The 13,237-nt window shown below is 47.1% G+C and overlaps 1 protein-coding gene across 8 annotated transcripts in view; it reads left to right on the top strand.

The window, feature by feature from the left end:
* The window catches only part of RUSC2 (RUN and SH3 domain containing 2), a 60,247-nt gene that overhangs the window by 16,496 nt on the left and 30,514 nt on the right, over positions 1-13,237 (top strand). For 5 of the 8 annotated variants that reach the window (XM_058864568.1, XM_058864567.1, XM_058864565.1 and 2 more), the window contains one exon: positions 7,410-7,516. The exons of the other annotated variants lie outside the window; for them this stretch is intronic. The gene's annotated coding sequence lies outside the window, so the exon portion shown is untranslated. The remainder of the gene's footprint in view (positions 1-7,409; positions 7,517-13,237) is intronic. 8 annotated transcript variants of the gene reach the window in all.

The following is a 13,237-nucleotide window of genomic DNA, read 5'->3' as shown; positions in this document are numbered from 1 at the left end:
ATGTCACTTTGCTGCACATCATGGGAACCATGAGCAGTCACCGTCCTCGAGCAGTGCGTGCTGTGTACCCAGTGAACCATTATTTCAGGGCTGCAGATTCAGCTCAGCCCTGCAGCTTTTCATCTGCTTAGTTGGGAGTACATAATTTTTATTTGAGGTCAGAATACAGCAGTGCTGTGGGTGCCAAGTTCACCATCCCCAGTGTATTATGTTATGTGTCAACTTAAGGCTTTCTTCATGGCAGCAGGGAACTATTAAGTTATTGTGAAACTAGTTATTTAGGTAAATGGTGCTTTAGGGGCAGCATTGATCCTGTTTTGAAAACTAATTTTAATAGGAGTGAAGCTAGTAACACCTAAATATCCACTTTACCATGGCTACTAGTGCTTGTTTGCCAGATTAAAAGGCTTTTCTTTCTTTTTCTTTTTTTTTTTTTTTCTTTTTTTTTAATACCCTTTTGGCTTCTTTTGCCAAGTCTTTGACTGGTGAGAGTTTATATTCCCAGTCAGTGTAGCATCAATACTTGAGTGAGTACTTGAAGAAACAACTTTGCTCTTAGAGCTGAGCTCCTACTTACTTAAAATACCCTGAAACCTCAGTATAGATCAGTTATGTCCAGGCTTTGCTTTAATTCAAGATTTTCTGTGCAGCTTTATGACCCTGCAGATGTGATGATCAAAGCTGAGCCTTCAGACATGAGTCAGGAGCTGCTCTGCTGTTTGTGTTCTGATTTCTCTCTGCCTAGAAACATTCAGCTATTTTTTTTTTTTTGTGCTCTTTCTTGGGCAGTACTAAGTATTAGAAGATGGGCACTAAGAGTTGGGTTGTAGGGTCATTTCTTCCTTTCACATATAATTCCAAGTGATTCATATGGATTTTAACTATGAGCAAAAGCAGGGAGCACAGTGCCTGTGGAAAAGCAGGCTGCATAACTTTCTCAGTCTCGCCTGAGAAAGTGGCCTGGGAAATCATGAGGAGGAATTAAAACAATCCTCAGAGACAGAAGACAGCCTTGCAGGTGCTGTTTGTCAGTTTCTTGTTTTCGTGCAAGAGAAGGTCGAGGGGTGGTGTACCCCACTGACCAATGATGGTGATGGGTTATTTCACTGACCAATAAGAGTTTTTCTTTCCTCTACTTTCACGTATCAGTCTGTAAAAGAATATCTGAGGTAATAAACCTTGGAGGAACTCTCCTGTTCAACTCACAAGAGAGTCTGTGTAATTCTTCTTGCCATTCCCAATAGAGCAACAGATTCACATCTCCCTGTTACCCCAGCCTCCTTTGGGGTACAAATATCCTGGAATCCTGGGCTGGAAGGGACTGGAGACAGACAGCTGGTTGAGGGCAGGGTTTGGTTTTCCCACAGATGCCTCAGTAGTGTGGAGGTATGTGGAACTGAGCCCAGCCCTGTGCGGAGCTGTGCCAGCACTAGCCCTATCTGGGAGTTGTGACTTTTTATGGATGTTGTGAGGGCCTCTGTTCCTGGGCAGTGAAGCATCAGTTGCCAGCACTAGGAAGGATTTGATCTCAGTACTGGAAGTTTGGAATTCAGATGGTGATTGGGGTGGAGGAATCACCTTGCACAGTATGTTTTTTTCTAGAAGTGGTTGCAGATGGTTAGCAAAGAGGGGGAGCAGGACACACAAGTATCCTATCCAGTCTGTTTCTCCCAGGACATTTGCTTGTATTTTTCTTTTTGTTAATAACCTGAAATGAGTCTCTCAAATGCTCGTCCTGTCTCCCATTAATCCATGTGTAATTCTTCCATTCATAGTACCCTTTGAGAACTAAGAGGCGGCAAGCAGACTAGGGGAAGATAACAGGATTGCTGAAAGAGGAACTGCTGCTCTGAAGGGAAATTGTTAGTGGAGATCAGCCTCAAAATGGAAGCTGTTCAATACACGAAATAATGCTCTGTGCACCAGAAAGTAAGACTTCAATAGTGATATTTCCTAAAGACACAAAGCTAAGGAAGCATCACCAGAGGCTGTTCAGTGTTATTCAGTAGGAAGAGCTGGGATTATTCCTTAAGGAACATTACAAATGGGAACTGGATAGTTCAAAATTGCATGGCTGTGTGCCTAAAAGAATGAGCAAAAAATTCAGCTCTGTCTGGAAGCTCACTGGGGGAGACCGATAGAGGGGGGAAAACTCAGGGGCTCAGAGTGGTGTACAGGATAACTGTGAGCATCTAAGTATGGCTATCATGTGCTAACATGACCCAGTGTCATCCAATGTGACACACTGGACAAAGCATCTCTAGCAGAGATGGGGAAATCTTAGCATATTAAGGTATGGGAGACCTTGCTTGGAAGACTGTGAGCATTTCCTGTCACTCTCTGAAGACTCTGTGCAAACTGGGTCAGGTCCAGAGAAGGAATATGGGTATGATCAAAGAAATGAAAAGCCTACCTAATGTGAAGTGATTAGAGAACTCAAATGGTATAACTTTAAACACAGGCTGGATAAATGCTGACGTTAAAGCTCATTTTTGGAACATGAGTGAATAGGGGTGAGCTATGCATGGATAAAGATAAGCTGGAAATTCAAAGAATGTTCTTAAACATCAGAGGACTGAACTTGGGGAATTAATTCTGTTAGAAGACAGTTAGTAAGCAAAAAGAAATGTCCAAGTTTTTTTAAAAAAACAGCAATAACATTCTCCTTTGAAGCCATTTCCTCATTTGGAGGTGTGGCGCCTGCCTTGGATTGCCAGCCCTGAAGAAATCAGTACTGCTGCTGTGGGCAGTGGGCAGGGCTCACTGGGACACAGGGTCATCATGGTGGGCTGGTGAACTTGGATGTAGAAAATGTGTCTTTGATGGCAAAACCTCACAGACTCCCGTGCCTCTGTCCTCAGTTCCCCTTGGAAAGCAGGCTCAGTGTGGATTGGTTAGGGATCCCCCCGGGAAATGTGTGAGCTAGGGGCAGGCATTTCCACTGTGCTAACATATGTTTTTATCAGTCTGCTTGGATTTTTGACCCCTCGTTCAAAAGCTCCTGTATCTGTTACCACAGAGCAGAAAAGATGTCGAGCACGTGTCGGTAATGATCAGCCTGTATTGATCTCTGTGTGTCAGAGAGATGTTGTTTGACCTTGAAGCACAGGACTTGAAGGAATGGGGAATTATTTTAGTTTTCCTTTATGATAATTTTTATGAAGTTTTATCGTCTGCTTTCCTGTTGGCTCCTGTTTTCCAATTCCCCCTTGCTCTAGTTGAGCAGACCAATGCTCTGAGTTCAACTCTGACCAACATCTCTGGCATTTCCCAAACAGCCTGGATGGTGTTGGTGCTGGGTGGGGTTGCTGTGGGATTTAGATTTCTGCCACAAACAATGGGTAGGCAGGGTAAGAAGAAACCGAGCTGCTTTCACCTTGCTCCTAAGTGGTCCAGCACATGGGAAAGAGTGAAGATGTCCCTGTGGCCATGCTACAAATGTGGCCAGAATGTGTATCCTAGGCATGTTCCTGCTGTTGCACTTGGAGATAGCCAGACATAGATTTTCTGCTGTGATGGAGAGCTTGCTGTTGCTTGTACCACCTTCTGTTTGCTTGAGAGGCATGGGCACACTGAAGGTAATGAGGGATTGGTCAAAATGCCCACCCTTTAGGAGGAGGGCTCCTAAAGCAGACAGCTCCCTTTGCTGGGGTACAGCTGTGAGCTGGAGGAGGCAGCTGGGGCTGCCTGGCAGTTTTGAGGGTGGTCAGGTCGTGCTGCACACCTGATGGTGAGGGAATGATTAAAGACCTGTTCTAGCTTAGTGCTTGATGTGGGAGCTACAGCCCAGACAGCTGACTGGAATCTGGGGCTGAGCTGTTTCCAGTTCATGCATCACTGGAGCAGCTTTGCAGCAAATAGGTGGGAGGCTGGGTCAGCTGGTGGGTGATTTTACTGCACAATTGCGGCAAAAGTGGAATGGGTTCTTCTTGTACGTGGGTGTGTGCTGACCTTAACAGCCAATTCCTGCATGGTATATGAAGAAGCCCAAGACCAAAATGTGTTGGGCTTTCTAACACCCAGTTGATCTATTTGTGACCTAGCTGTTGTGAGCAAGAACTCCAGGTACATGTACAGCTCATGTCCAGTGTGAGTGCAACACCTGTGGCTCTCCCAAAGTGCTAAGCTTTGCTGCAGCCCAGGACTGGGAGGAGGAGGTAACTCCTTACTGGAATTCACAAGTGGGAGATTGTGTTGTGCATTTGTTTCTGACAGCCCTGGCACAAGGGATAAGGAGGTGAGATGGCAAAAATCCTCCCCAACACCTGGGATGCTTGTGAATAGTGAGACTGACATAGCTTAATAAGGAAATTTCTCCTGCTGAGCTACCTACACTGCAGAGTGCTGGAGTCTCTGGGAAGCACCTATCCCTACCTGCCCAGGTGAACCAAGATGGGAACCCTTCTTACTGTAGGGGCAGGCATGTCTTGACACCTCCAGCTCTCTCACCTTCCTTCACCAAGGAATACAGTCACCAGCCTGCAGAATCCCTGCTCCCTTCTTGCATCAGACTGTGGAGACAGACATGCTCCCTTTCTTGCACTGACTCATCCCAGTGATCAAATAGAAGTCATCTCCTAGAAGACAGTCTGCAAGAAAGAGCTTTGTTCTTCCTTATTAGCGCCTGAGATCTCCTGCTGCCTGCAAAGCTTTGGGACAGGCCATCAGTTCCTAGTGCTGTTGCTGAGGGAGGCAGATTGGGGAGGGAGATGCGGCAAAGGGGTGTGTGCTGCAGAGGGTCGAGGCCATGTGAGTTTGAGATCTGGGGAACATGCAGAATGTATTTTTGGGAGGAGGGTACAGACATTTATGTTAGGAACAGACGTGTAAATAGGCGTGTTTTTTCGGGAACCCCTTGTCTGCTTCATTGCTCTGTCTGATTTTAAAGAAAATAGCCCCCTGAAGCCATCTGCTCTGGTGTGTGTGTCTGCTGCACCAGACAGGCACTGCTGTCAGTGAATTGGTTAATGCCAGTGTCCTGTGGCAGGGGCAGGGATGAAGGCAAGCACTCAGCCTGCCAGCATTTATACCTCCTGGCGTCAGCATTGGCAATGCTTGTGGAGGACTGGGGAGGGCACTGAAATAGTTTCCATTCTCCTCTCTGCTGTGGGAACGAGTCTCCTGGGTAACAAATGCTCCTTGTTCTGCACAGAGCTCCACAGCTGAAACTCTCTGTCTCTTTCCTCGCTGTTGCTCCCTGACTGTCCCAGCTGAAGGGGCCGGAGATGTCTGCTTGAGCCTGCCTTAATTAACACTGACAGCACAATGGGACTGGCCATACGGGGGTCCTGGGGCTGCACATTAATGGGAGCACAGTAAATAGTCTCATTTACAGCAGCTTGGTTGGAGCAGAGCCTGCCAGGCCTGGCTTTCTGCTTGCTGTAATGGCCAGGCATGGAGGTAGGTCCCTCACTCCTGCATCCTCCTGGGGGATTGTCCCTGCCTCTTGAAGAGGACCAGCTGGTGGAGTGGGTCCTGAGCATCCCAGGAAAGGCAGGCAGTGCACTGGGGAGCATAAAGTGCTGCTGACAGGACTGATACTCAATGTATCCTTCTTGGGAAGGACCTGACCTGTGGGGCGTGACTGCTGGGACTGGTGGAGGGATCACTCACTGTGGTTTAGAGGTGAGTAGCAGAGCTGCATCTGTGATGCTGTCTCCAGTGCATTGAAAACAGTCAGCACAGCCTACAGCCCAAGGCCCTTTCTCTTTTCCCAGTAGAACGGTCTCTTTGCACTGGAGGGAGTCCTGGACTCCTGCCTCTGAAGCCCTTGGTAGGAACCACCCCCTGCCCCATATTTTTTTGTCAGAAATCTGATTTCAATGTTGCTTGAAGAGATACTTTAAAAATTTGTAGTGTTTTTGAATCTGAGATAATTGGAAGCTACTTCCGCTAGTAAGTCTAATATTTTTCTGTCACAGGTTTTTATGTTGACCTCTCCAGAGGCAGAAACTTCTGTAAAGTGTTACATTGTCTGGATTGTTGCTGTGTTACTTGTTTGCTGCTTTGCCTAAATCAGGGGATAAAGTAAAAAGTACTCAGCCATGTGGCAGTTCCTAATTTCTTAAAATTTTGTGTCCGTGTGACAATTTTACTCCTTCTTTCCTTTGCTCTGATCTGCTCGCTTCCCGCAGAGCCTCAGTTTAGGAGGCTGGGACTCACAGGTTTTGCATTTTCCGGTGTGGATGCTCCAATTTCTGAGCTGTGCTTGGCTTCACACAGGGCTGTAGGGACAGGGCTGGATGAGAAAGGGCAGTAATGTGAGCAATCCCTCCAGGATGGAAGCTGTTCCAGTGCTAGGAACATCAGTCCTGGCACAGCACAGGCCAGAGCACAGCTGAGTTTCTAGAGTGTGTGGTTACGTCCCAGTGGGTAGAAAAGCAAAAGTAGCCACATTTGTCCCTACTGTGCCCTGCACTACTCTGCCTGTGGAGCAAGTTCCATCAGCCCTTCTTACCAGCTGCTTCTGGTGAAAAGAGATATAAAAAAATCCTTCCAGATACCAAGAGAGCCTGAGCTTTGCAGGTGGTGACCACCTGTTTCAGGTAGATCTGCTGATCTGCTGTGGGTTGCTTTGTTGAGATGCTGGGATCTAGCCCAGGTCATGGGCAGCACTTTAGTCACAAACTGCAACTAAGAGGTGGTGGGGTCTTGATTTGAGGTCCCCTGTGAGGGCAGGGACTGCAGACATCCTGCCCCTGCCAGGTGAGTCCAGCACTGTGGGATGTGGTGGTGCTTGCATCTTGCTCTGGAGGTGGCTGCATTTCAGGAATGCTGTATAGACATTGTTGATGAAGCTGACCAGGGCAAGGCACTACAGAAATTTAAAGAAGCTTCAGGAAGCTTCTTGCAGTGTTCCCATCCTCCTCCTCCTCCTCCTCTGCATTGCTTTGCAGACTGCCATTTTATCTCCAAGGCTTCTATCTGCCATTATCAAGAGTAGGAGCACTCCAGTCCCTTTTGCTTTCTTTTGCAAAGATGGGCTGAAGAGATCAGGCAGCCTGCAAACACAACAGCCGAAATCCAGTCTCATCACAGAATAGGATGCTGCAGCAATATTTTATAGCACAGGCTTCGATCTTTTTATTTCTCCTTATGCTGCCTTCCCAATTTCCCAGTTCCTGTAAGAATCAGTCCTCCATCATCCCCTCCTTTTCTTCTCCCTCCCATCCCCTGCCTGGTCTGAGGTTCCAGAGGGACTGACTGCGAGCTGAAGCGGCGGTGCTGTGGGCATGCTTGTTCCTTCACACGCAGCAACGTCACAGCAGCAGCAGCAGCAGCAGCAGCAGGAGCATCGGAGATGTGATTGCGCAGACCCTCTGCATTGCCAGGGATGCAGCTGTGAAGGGGAGAAAAAAAAGAAAAAACAACCCAGAAAAAAAAAAAAATTGACTCTGTGTTTCCCACAGCATCCTGTGGGAGAGAGCACGGAGCCTTCTGGAATCTGAGCACTCAGGAGTGCCGGAGCAGAGTGTGTTCACTGACAGGAGACGGGGAGCCAAGGATCCGTAGAAAGGTGAGATGGACAAATTATCGGAGTGGGTGTCACTTGTGCTGTTGGTTTTCAGGCCGCTCAGTGGCCGGTTGGTTTTTGTGGAGGATGCCAGCTAGGCGGTGAAGCTTAAGGATTTTAGGGTTGCTTTGTCTCTTCCGAGGCTGCACTGCTTTGGAGCTGGCTGTGACTGTCATGGGTGTGAGCGAGCGAGGAGGCTGTGGCTGCTGCGCGCTGTTTGCCCATTGTAGCTGTGAAATAGCAGTTGTCATGTCCGGAGCTGGCTGTGCAGAGGCGAGTCGTGCTTCGCCCTGGCAGTGCCTCCGCACAGCTCTCCATTGTGCCTGCCATGACAGCCCAGCCCGCAGGGATTGTTGTGGTCCCGCCAGAGACCATGCTCTCCGTGCATCCCTGGCGGTGATGCTGCTGTGCAGCTCAAAAGCTGTTTTGACAGACAGCGCTTCCATGAAAAGCCAGAGACAAAGGGTTCAGACAGAGGAAAGGTTGCTGTTTGCTGTCACTGTGGCTTTTGCTTTCTTTTTTTGGCTTTTTTTTTTTTCCCCCGTCCTTCCCACCCCTCCCACCCCCCCCCCCCCCCCACCAAATACTGGTAAATAATTTGTTCAAAAGGCATTAGGACAAATATCGTAGGATGTAAAACCCTGTCTTTCTGCTAAGCAATACACGGGTTCTGTGCAGGCTGGAGTCCTTTGTGTTGCCAGGGTGTGTCTGTGCTGGTTGTGTAAATGGATGCTCTCTCCGTGCCTCTTTTCAGATCAGATGAAAAAGGTTATCTAGGAATGGAGGAATTACTGCTTTTAATTACTGAAATAAGGGGTCCAGGCTGGGTACCAGTTACTGAAGCTTAATTACATCGTCTTGTTCTAGCCAAATCCCTCTTTCCCCTCCCCGCCTTCCTTCTTCTTCCTCCCTCCCCCATCCTCTGCACAAATCCTTCCATTAAATTGCCTCTGCAAATAGGAGAAGGGCATGAACAAAGAGAAGGATGTATGTGGGGTAGGGATATAGATGCTGGAGGGGCGATGTTCTTCATGAGAGTGAGAACAATAAAGCAAAAGTATAAAATAGGTTTCGGTATATGTGTTAAAGTGACGTGGCTGTAGGGGAATGTGCAAATGGGAATGTCATAACAAAAGGAGATAATCAAATAGCAGATTCAGTCTTTTGGAGTTATGGAAAATGCTGAGCATGTAGGGTTGGAATTGCAGGATTTTGGGCGGATGTGAAGTAAATGGAAGTCACAGAGTAATGTATACAATGTATGGATTGATGGGTGTCACAAAGGTATACTAGGGTACAAGGGAAGTAGAGATCTGCATTTTTATCTCCACATACCTGCAGCCTTTTATGCCAGTATTGCTAAAGAGTGAGCTTGGCAGGTCTTACCTTTTCACAGAAATTTTTTCCCATTTGCCAGTGACCCAAGAATAATTCAGACAAAGACTTTTAGGCCTATAAAGAGCAACAGGATGACAGGAAAAATGTAGAAAAAATGGCAGATGTTTAGCAGAGCTGCAGAGGAACCGTGAAAAGAAGAGGCAGGTGAGAGGCATTGCAGAGCTGGGGGAGCAGGAGTTTTGGGTCAGAGACCAGTGGGAGAGCACACAGAGGGTAAATTCAGGGTTGTCATTGTCAAGGAATGCAAATGTGTTGTTTCTGTTGTCATTCTCCAGCCTCTCACTGTGCTCCCCGAGACGCTCAGTGCTGTGTGCAGCCCTGCGGGGTTTGTGGGGGTGGGGGTGATCCTCAGCACAGCCTTTTCTGCAGTAGTTCTCCGGAGGAACCATTTTGCTGCTGCAGGTTCTCATTTGGTTGCTCCCTCTCCACCCCTATGGAGTGACAAGGCTCCACAGCCTTTACACCTGGCGATGAAGGCAAACACAGGGTTTCAGTGCACCGTGCCAGGTAAGAAAGCGAGGGCTTCCAGCAAAATCTCAAAGTGGCATGTCGCCTTCTTGCATGTCGATGACAATGCCCTGGAAGCACCATAAGGCTTCCTGAACTGCAGCTCCTTCTTACCCCCGTCTTGCTCTTGGACCTGGAGAAGCCTCTCTGTGTCTATGGATCTATGCCTTTCAGGATGATGGGAGCAGGGAGCGGGGTGTCTCCTGCAGGTGTGCACCAGGCTGGGTTTGTGGTGCTCCTGCAGGGCAGGTTCCTGTGGGAGGTTGGTGATGGGTAACAACAGCACAACTGTGTGCAGCACATCATGGGCTGGAGGGCAGGATGTGCAACAGAATGTACAGGACACACGCACCTGTATCAGCACGTGGAAGAAAATTCATGTATATATGGTCTGTGTGTACGATGCTTGCCTAAAGGAATAAAAAGAAGGTGATGCAGCCTTCTTCTCTGTGTGGGGTGGGAATGTCCCCAGGGCATACAGGCTGTGCCTGGCTAGTAGGTGCCACTCTTACAAGAACATCTGTTAAGCAGTGAGAGTGCACAGATAATCTCTGCCTAGAGATGCTTGAAAGATGGGCAAGAGGTTCTGGTGCCTGGAGCTGACTGAAATCATCCACAGGAGTGTGCCTTCCTCACTGCATCGATGCAGATGATGGAGATAAAGTGCAGCTGGATCTCTACATACAAGGGACCTGGACCTGCAATGCAGAAAGTGCAGGTGGCCCAGGAGAATATGCTGTGAACTCAGGAATGGCCTGCCCACAGCTCCATTATTGCCTGTCAGGTGTATGAGGCTGTGAGAGCAAACAAATTACAAATTTTTAGTCCCAGACATCTTTATTTTGTTCCAGTCTGATGTTTCTGGTGAGTCAAGATCTCAATCTGGTGTGGTTCCTGATACCCAGACAACACTCTGACTTTTGCAACCCCTTTTTGTGCTTTGCCCTGTTTTTAATTTATTTCCTTCTCTTATTTTTCTTTTCTAGTGTTTTCTGAAAGACTTATGTAATAGTAAGGGCAGGTTGATAAATCTAACATGGGTCACTTTCTCTGCCCTTGCAGAACAGCTGCAGACTTTTACCTTTAATATTTGTCAGCCACATGGTTTCATCTTCTTCCTCTCTTTTCTAATGGGTATTTTTATCAATAGTGCAGTTGCCAGCTGTGATCAACCAGCTATTCTTTCATTGTTCTGGGATCAAGAATATCTTGTCCTTCTGACTTAAGTGCTTTCATCTTCTTGAATTTGTTTCCACTCAAAAGCTCATTTCCTTTTCTGCACCTTCTTCCCCCTGTATTATCTAACCTGTCATTGCTGCAGCTTCAATATTCGTTTTGCCAAAACAGCACTGAAGGTGCTGTTTTTCTTACCACTAATATCCTTCTTGGTGTGGTTGCTCATTCAGGTTGATCAGAAGCCTTTCTCTTCTAATCTCCTCATCTTTTAGGGTGAGTCCAGATTTTTTTTTTTTCCTTAAATTCAAAGTATTTTCTGCTGTACTTCTGCAAGCTGTTTGTTCTTTTTGGCATTATAACTGTTTACCCTGACGTGCCAGAGATCTGCTCTTTAAAAATTAAAAAGGCTTCATTACAGCTCTGTTTGCTTTTTACCATTCTGTTTAATATAAACTGGGTCAGCTTGAGACGTTCAATCCAAATACTTCTGTATCATGTGTGCTGAGTGAAAACTCATCTCATAGTTGAACCCCAAAAAATTAAATGCAGGGTAAGAGATGTGGAGATCTCTGCAGGTGGTTGAGAGGTGGAGGATTGGAGGTGGAGTTATCTTCCTGTCAGCTGTGGAATCAAGTCCCATACTGGACAAGATTTTGTCTCATGCTTGTGGAAACCATAGAAATCTGACTGGTAGTGGAAAACCTTACTTATCTCCTAAGTCTGCTGCTTCGTGGGCAGTGTTCTAACACAGATAAAGTGCTTCTGGCTGTCCAGTCCACAAGCCCAAAAGAGCCAGAAGCCTACCAACACATTCCAGCTGTGCGAGAGGCTGCGGGATAAGGCTTGAAGAAGCTGAGAGGGCTTGGCTGGTAGGGGGTGAAATCCATAGCAATGATCATGACAGCTGTATTGATAACCAGCCTTAGCAGGGATTTGCCATTACTGTTGTCGGCCAAGCAGGTTCCCTGCATGCCCTCAAAGTTGGTTACTCTCCAGTAAGAAAGGGCTGTCAAAATGCCTCTAGTCTCTGATTCTGCTCCAGTTTTCTCTCTTGATGAAAATGATTTTAATATTCATTTTCTGACAAAAGTGGGTCAAAGCCAGGACATACCTGTTAAGATGAGCACAAAAGCAGGCTGGTCCACAAGCTCTTTCTTTCCTCACCACAGATATGTCGCAGCCTCAGGATCATGTAGACAATAGTTTTTTCTACCTCTCAGACACATGCAAGTACTTCTTACTGGGCAAGGCTGACGGTTGCTAAATTTACAGAAAGCAGGATAAAAAACCCAAAAAACCCTGCTTTGTTTGTTAACTACTGCAAATGGGAGAGAGGGGGAAGGCAGAGCTGTAATGTAGGTGAGTGGCCGTAATGTGGCTGATGGCAACTTTTCTCTCAGGCTCAGATTCTGAGTTTAGACTCTTGGAAGAAAGATCATGTGTTGGTCTTTGGGCAGTGCTGGGGCTGTGAGGCTGGCAGTACATCTGAGTGATAAACAGTCAATATTTGAGTGATGTTAGCAATGTTTTGTACTGATCCTTGGCACGTGATAGGAAACTAGCCTTGCCACCAAACTGCCACTCTCTGGTCTCACACAAAAAGCTCTCTGGAGGCAGAGAACGAGTGTCACTGCCCTGTTATGCTTTTGGGGACAGTGTCAGAGATATCTCAGAGTGTATGAATGCTAGCAGTTCCTTTTGGGAAAAGGGGAGTTTCTGCTCTGGGAGTTATAGGGAAAAAATATTAAATTGGAGCCTGTATGGAAAACCCTGGCAAATAGACAGCAGGTTTTCACCTGATACTTGCCTCAGACCTGCTGTTACCTCCAGCTAGAGTCCTTGCTCCCTACTCAATTATAATCTCATCAGTTTGACTCCAGAACTGCACCTTATTCTTTATAAGCTCGCAGTAGCTGCCATTGCTTCTGGAAGAACATGCCCTAAATGCTTTCACTGGGCTTGTTCTTCTCTGTTATGGTCTGCCTGCACTGGTGCAGGACTAGCCACATGGCTACTTGGCCTACTTTTGCCTATAGGCCCAATTCATCCGGGTTGGTCAGCAAGATAATTTCTTTTGGTCCCTCTCTGGGGTTCCCATGGCAAAGAGCAGGGATGTGTGCCTCAGGCTTCACTGTCATGTGTAAGCTCAGACAGCATGGCTGTACTCCCAGATGCCCTCCTTAGCAGGGAGAACGATCTGTCTTGATTACTGTGCTAGTGCAATTTTCTGCTCTTAGCAGGCAGGTTCATGACAGTGTTTGCTTACATGGTGTTTTTCCCTGTAGTCCCACCCTCAAACCTTTTCCAGTAACTCAGGGGGAAAAAAGATAAGCCCACACAAGGAGAAGATCCAGTGGAAAAAGTAAATATTCCATGTCTCTGGTCCCAAGATGGTGTTGGCCCACGCAGTGTATCTTCCCTGGCTTTGCCTAATTAATTCTGATGATTGTCACCTGGAATGACAGGTCTGCCTGAGGTTAGGCTTACTCTGGTCAACCTCTCCTTCACCACTTGCTCTCATGTGAGTTGCTATAGTGGCTTCAAAGGGTTCTTTTGCCCGTGTGTGTCTTACCTTAAGCAGTGATTGTAGCTCCCTTTGGAAAACCAGCAAGAGGATTTCAGCATGCATCTGCACTTAGCCAT

This window comes from Poecile atricapillus, chromosome Z (genome assembly GCF_030490865.1).
Source record: "Poecile atricapillus isolate bPoeAtr1 chromosome Z, bPoeAtr1.hap1, whole genome shotgun sequence".
In the NCBI taxonomy this organism is placed as follows: Eukaryota; Metazoa; Chordata; class Aves; order Passeriformes; family Paridae; genus Poecile; species Poecile atricapillus.
This window is presented reverse-complemented; position numbering and strand designations above follow the sequence as displayed.